The sequence below is a fragment of the Helianthus annuus genome, chromosome 9, assembly GCF_002127325.2.
Source record: "Helianthus annuus cultivar XRQ/B chromosome 9, HanXRQr2.0-SUNRISE, whole genome shotgun sequence".
In the NCBI taxonomy this organism is placed as follows: Eukaryota; Viridiplantae; Streptophyta; class Magnoliopsida; order Asterales; family Asteraceae; genus Helianthus; species Helianthus annuus.
Genome location: NC_035441.2, coordinates 173645600 through 173651798, shown reverse-complemented (window position 1 = coordinate 173651798; position 6199 = coordinate 173645600). Strand labels below are relative to the sequence as shown.

Genomic DNA, 6199 nt, shown 5'->3' with positions numbered 1-6199 from the left:
TCATAAACTAAACACTAAAGTCCTCGATTACTTATTTTCATGCATCTTTAGGGTGAAGGACTGAAGGTCACAATTTTGGCTTTTCGCTCCACTCCCACAATGTGTCAGTTGCACTTCACACTCAAGATCACAGACTCGTAACTTTGTTATTGGAGTTAATTGAAATTAAACTAATAAAATTTTGAAAAACTAAAAAAAGCATAAGTTGGCTCACCCAAAAGTGGACATGGGTATGAAAGGTTGGGCGGTTAATCAGTTTTGAGCCTTCACCGAACCGAAACCGAAATGTTTAAGTTATTGTTGTCTCAAAACCAATCGGCAACCCGTTTTGGTAAATAGGTTCGATCCGGTTGATGATGGATGCAATTATATATATATATATATATATATATATATATATATATATATATATATGTGGAACCCATTAAGTCTAACCACCATCCAAATCAATATCCATCATTGGATCATGCTGAGATGATATCTCAGCCCTATAAACTCTATTTTTTAACCGTCATTGTGGCAGTTCTTGGCGGTTTATTGGCATCGTCAGTTCACCCCACTCTCCTTTTTCTCCTCCTAAATCCTTGCTGCTACAACCGCACCTCCAGTAGGTTATTTTATTGATCCTCTCACCAAACCTTCCATTCTCATTCTCATATTTACATTCTTTGAATGTTCCCCCAAATCCTTCCAACTTTACAATCAATTGGAGTCGATTGGTAAACCCTACTACTTCATTGCGAAGTAGTTAATCAAACCTGCAAATCCTCAGTGATTCTGAACCAATGTTATTCAGCCGTCACTACAATTTCTCATTTTCTTCCTTCATGGTGCTATATTACTTATCTATTTTCTCATCTTCTCCGTTTAATCTCTGGTAGGTTTCTGTTCCATCTCACCTCGAACATTCTCTATCATCTAAATTTCATCACTGATTTGATGTATTCATTTTTTTGTTAGCGAATCATCAGTCACTCACTGCTTGCAGCAATTGGCGGTATCACTTTGCCTGAAACGGAATGGATGTGGTGTACAAAGGGACTTCTTTGACGTACAAAGTGATTGGGGGGTATTTATGAGTTTTACTTCTTTTTTGGGTCATTCGTTCTTGCCATGGTCGCCCTGTTTCTATGCCCTACTCGGTGAGTGCAATCTCTCGTATTTCAATGGTTTTAGTTACTAATTTAACTGTTTTTTAGGTTTTATGGAATTCTTAGTTGAAATAGCCTAATACGGATGTTTATGTGTAGGAATTGGTTGTTGAGTCATGTTTGCTGGATGTTGCGAAACATGAAAAGGATAGAATGATCAGATCTGGGTATATAAATTTTCTAATGATGGAAATAACTCAAATGCGTAGGATTTGAGTAGATAAATTTACTACAGTTTATAGTTATTCTCTATTGTACACTTCTTTTAACTTATATGATTATTAATTGTGGGTAATATCAGAAGGTACAGGTTATGGTGAGTAGGAACCCAAGAGTGGATATTGAGAGTCTGAGTTCCGAAGGTAATTGTTTACAATCAATTAGATATAAGCAATAATCACTAATTATGCTAATAATCAAGATTATGTAATTCCATAGGTATGGGATGTTGCAACTGGTGCAAGGTAGTACACTTTTGAAGGTCATGATGCTCCTCTTACTCTGAGCTTTTAAGGATCTTGAAAATTGCGAATTCCACCACCAGCATTCTCTATCCTCATGTCATCGTGGAGGCGGCTGCGGTTGTGGAGGTGGAGGTGGTGGTGGGACTCCATTTGGCGTTTTGAGTGCGTTGAACACTCTTAGTAAAATATGTGAGTAGAGAAGACTATGGAGGTTAGCCAGGTTGGGTAGTGGGTCAAACGGTTGAATAAAAAGATATATCACTTTTTAGTATGTGTCTCGAAGTCAAAACGGACCGAGATAGGGTGTCAAAAAGGGTTGAGTTGAACTTGCTAACACCTTTGGCACAATTGAAGGTTTTTATTTTTATTTTTTAAATATGTTAAATTTGTTAAATTTTATTATGAAACATGCGTTAATTATTAATTTATTGTTACACTAATAATTTAAATTCTTTAATATAAACAGTGTGATTTGAATGGTTCCCTTTTTATCTAATTATCTTGATTTGACCAACTTGAGTTGTTTGAGATGCTAACCAACTTATCGACCTATTAATAACTAAATGGGTCGAAATGGCCACTTCTAAATCTCAACCCATTATTTTTTAAACGTTATCATCTTACGGATATCATGTATTTTGTAGGCGTTGATCCATGGTTTGAACAACCATTATTACTCGATAGCCAAGTATCATCTTCAAAAAGTCATAATGATAATGTTGGGGTTCTTTCAAATTATGGTCCTGCCTTAAAAAGAATGCAATTCTTCATTTGAATCACACATTTCTTCTCAGCGTATCAATCACTCTATGTATGCATCCCATGTGCTGTCCTTAGTAAATAATAAGTTTTATCTTCAACCATCAATGGATACCTTGCGTTAAGTTTCAATATCCTTGGTAAATAATAAGTTTTTTTAATCTTTCCGTAGGTGTTCCACCTCGATCTAAGGTCATTTTATATGAATTATGAAAACGTTAATGAAAGATGGAAGATTTGTGTTCGTCTGAAAAATTTGTCATATTTAATTGTTACAATCATTCTTTTAATAAGGATCACAGTTCGTTTCGTGTCCACATGTAGTAACTAACCAACTCAACTCATGATGATGTGGCATTTATGTTTATTAATCTTTTTTTTCAATGGTTTTGTTGCAGGTATATCAATAGTTTGCTAATTTAAAATAGTGTAGATATAAGTCCACAAGACTCCATCCTTTTGTATGATGCTGTGGAAGTTGGGCATATGAGACGTCATACTCAAGAAGATGTGGAAACTCGATATCATTTTTACATAGTAACTCACCAGGGATTGAAATTTAAATATGCTCAAGTGCTTCAAAACTGCAGGTACCACCTGTTAGTATAAAAACATCATATATTTAAAGATTGGGTAATGTTTTATCACTACAAATCAAAGGTATGCTTTTTATCTGATGGGTTTTGTTTAGAATGCAATTATATATAGTGATGCCATTATGACATTAAAGCACCCGGCCACTGATAAAAAAACATTTTTTTACCGACTGAGTATCACACATTTTGACTCTTTTTAAAACAAATAATATTGTTGTTAAAAATGCAAAGAAAAAAAATACTTGAACCCATGTTTTTTCAAACTTTTAATGCTACAAGGAAGCCATTCACTTATTAGAAGTCACAAGTCATCACCAGAGGATTTAAATCAAAAAGGGTGTTACATAAATGGCATCATAAGCACCAATACCACTCCTTTTTAGATGTAAAAAAAGTGGTGACCTATCATTTTGAGTAGTTTATGAAACCTTGGTGCTGGTAAAAGGAGTTGAGGCTACCTCTTCAACTCATATGTGAAGTGGAATTGAAAAGTACAGTTGCAGATGTAAGTATGTTGTTTTCAATACATGGCAAATTATTAACTCATTTTTTATGATATTATATTGGTGTTTACTAACTTAGATGATATTAGAATTCAGCTGTTTAGTTTCGGGATAAAAAATAACCATTAAAGGCATGGTAATAGGTCCATACATTTTTGACTGAATACACAGACATGATTGGGCTTTGAAATCAGTAACATCAACAGGCATGATACATGGCCCAGTTGTTGATTTTATAAGGATGCCCATGAATGAAGAGGAGCTCAGTTGTTCGGATCATCCAACACCCCGCTGTAATCAGTCGTGACCCATTTAAGCAGTTCTTTTTTTTAATGGTTTTGCAGTCCGTGATTCCATTTTAGCCAATTGTTACGTTAGCGTGTCTGTTACCGTCTAATAAATCTACTTTTGTTAAGTGTTACGAATGAAAGAGGTGGTGGTGAATTTGTTTATGAAATTATCTTGGTTATTTTCTGTTTGAATCCAGTCATTTGTCACTGCTAACTCGAATCTGGCAATTCGAGAAGGTGATCTTAGATACCAAGTTTTAGTGTTGGTGACGAGTTTGTATCCAGCAAATAATATTGCAGCCCTGTTGTTTGTAGAGTGGTGACTTTATGTATCTCATTTGTTATTCGAAACATAAAATTTAAAGTGAGATATTTTCTAAGTTTGTAATGGGAGTAGTTTTTAATATGTGTGTTATTTTGGTAACTGGTCTAACTGGATAAATGGGTATGGGTCATGCTGATTCGTTTAAAAGATATGAGCATTTTAGTTTGTGTAAAAACGGGTTTCTTAAAATGGATAGGGTCGGAATGGGTTTTGTGTAGACTTATAAAATATGATGGAAAGTTGCACTTTGCTTGTAGGCATCCGAATGAATGGTTTGTGTGACATTGGATGCTCACGGAGTCACGGGTAACGACACATGGTAAGAAACCACGTCCCAAAATTACCCTCAAAGGTTGATTTGTAATAGAAAGGAGTCATAATCTTATATGTGAAGGGTTTTTGCAGCTGATCAGGGTGGTTCTTCGTGTAAAGGAAGGTTTAGCGTCCTCTTAAAGCTATAACAGATGAAATTATGTAAGAATCGTCAACTGGTAAGCGAAAATTTACTCTTAAAACACAATGTTTATCTTATCTTTAAGCACTATAGTTCTTATTGAGAGTGTTAATGAATAATCTTAGTTGAAAAGGAGAAGAAAAGAAGCAAAATGTTGTGGTTCCAACCATTAATCGATTGGCCTAAAGAAAATAGGAGGAATCCAGATTAGAAAATGGATGAGAGTTTTAGATAATTTCTTCTTCATACTTTCTTCAACCAAAAACAATTGCCTTATAAGCTACAAGAATTTACGAAATGCATGAACATGGGAACATGGGAAACCACCCACTAACTTGGAATATATAAAACCAGTAACCACTACTACTAACCTACTGCATGAAATAACTAGAAATAATAATATAAATGAACGTGGGCAATGCATGTGAGATGGTATGGTGGCTGCATGACATGGCACATATCACAAGAAGTTCTTAGCAGTAGCAGTTTTCAAAAAGTCTTCTGTTTGGTAAGTCCTTAGTCTTAAATTTCTGTATAAGATATATATATAATATATAGCATACATAAATGAGTATTGTGCAGACCGGGTCGAAGAAGTTCTGGAGTTTGTTAAATCCAAAACTGGGTCGAAGACTTGGAAGAATGTGGTTGGAGTTGTGGTGTTCGTGACATTTTGGAGATTGTGGAAATGTAGAAACGGAAAACGACAACAACATAACAATATTCCAGCCCCTAAAATCGTTGAGTTGATTAAGGAAGGTGCTATCTTTTGGATAAAGAATAGATCAAGGTTTGTTTCTTTGAGTTGGGAAATGTGGATTGATTTTAATGTATGTATTCTATTATAAATTGTAACTTTTGCCCAACTCCTTGCCGGTGTATGTTCTATGTTTAATTGAATATCCTTTTCAGCCACACAAATATCTTTCCATGTCCCAGGCACACTGTTACAAAAAGGGACCCCAAATTTGGACAATTACTTCTTAAGCACATGATCAGTGTAATCAACATTCATTTTAATGCTATAGTTGGCTGGAAAATTGAACTACAACAACCATTTGAAGTTTAAATAAAGTTAGTTTTGCCATTTTTTGGTTCATATAAATATTGCATATAGATAATAGTTAATTAATATTATCCAACCGATGCGTATGGAGTTCTGTATGTTTTAAATGGAAGTTGGTCGTTTTATCCAAACTTACTCCTACTTATCCCAATTAAATAAGATGTGCGTAGTGTGTGCATGTTTGATGAATCATTCCACACATTTTCGCTTTTCTTTACCGTACATTATTACTTGGTGACTATTTGTGTTATTAATGGATATAACCATAATATTAGCATTTTAATCTATATAGATTTGCCCCTTTTTTATGATATGAACAATTTAATTTAGTGCTTCAAATCATCAGATTTTGACAATCATTTTATATATTAGATACGGATCTATATCTCGAACCAATTTACTCGATTCATGGGTTATAGTATCAACTGATTTGGAACTAAGTTATATGGTATTTCAATAAGAAGGCCGATCCTTTGGAAGTTGGTACCCACAGAAGTATAAAAGGTATCTCAAAAACATGGTGCAAACCGTAAACAGTCTCCAAAGCCTTAAAAAGAAACATGGATGGGTGGACTAGCCTAGAAAGTGAAA

The 6199-nt window shown here is 34.5% G+C and overlaps 1 long non-coding RNA gene across 10 annotated transcripts; it reads left to right on the top strand.

The window, feature by feature from the left end:
- Positions 1–447: 447 nt before the first annotated feature.
- Positions 448–5408, top strand: LOC110879661. Of its 10 annotated transcripts, none has more exons than XR_004867861.1 (10): positions 448–877; positions 961–1142; positions 1251–1318; positions 1453–1513; positions 1590–1804; positions 2260–2426; positions 2773–4407; positions 4494–4579; positions 4972–5050; positions 5125–5408. It is a non-coding gene; the product is annotated as an uncharacterized LOC110879661 (long non-coding RNA). The 10 variants fall into 10 exon arrangements; XR_002558864.2 differs by having other exon boundaries at positions 4934–5050; XR_002558860.2 differs by having other exon boundaries at positions 449–877; positions 4668–5050.
- The last annotated feature ends 791 nt before the right edge of the window (positions 5409–6199 follow it).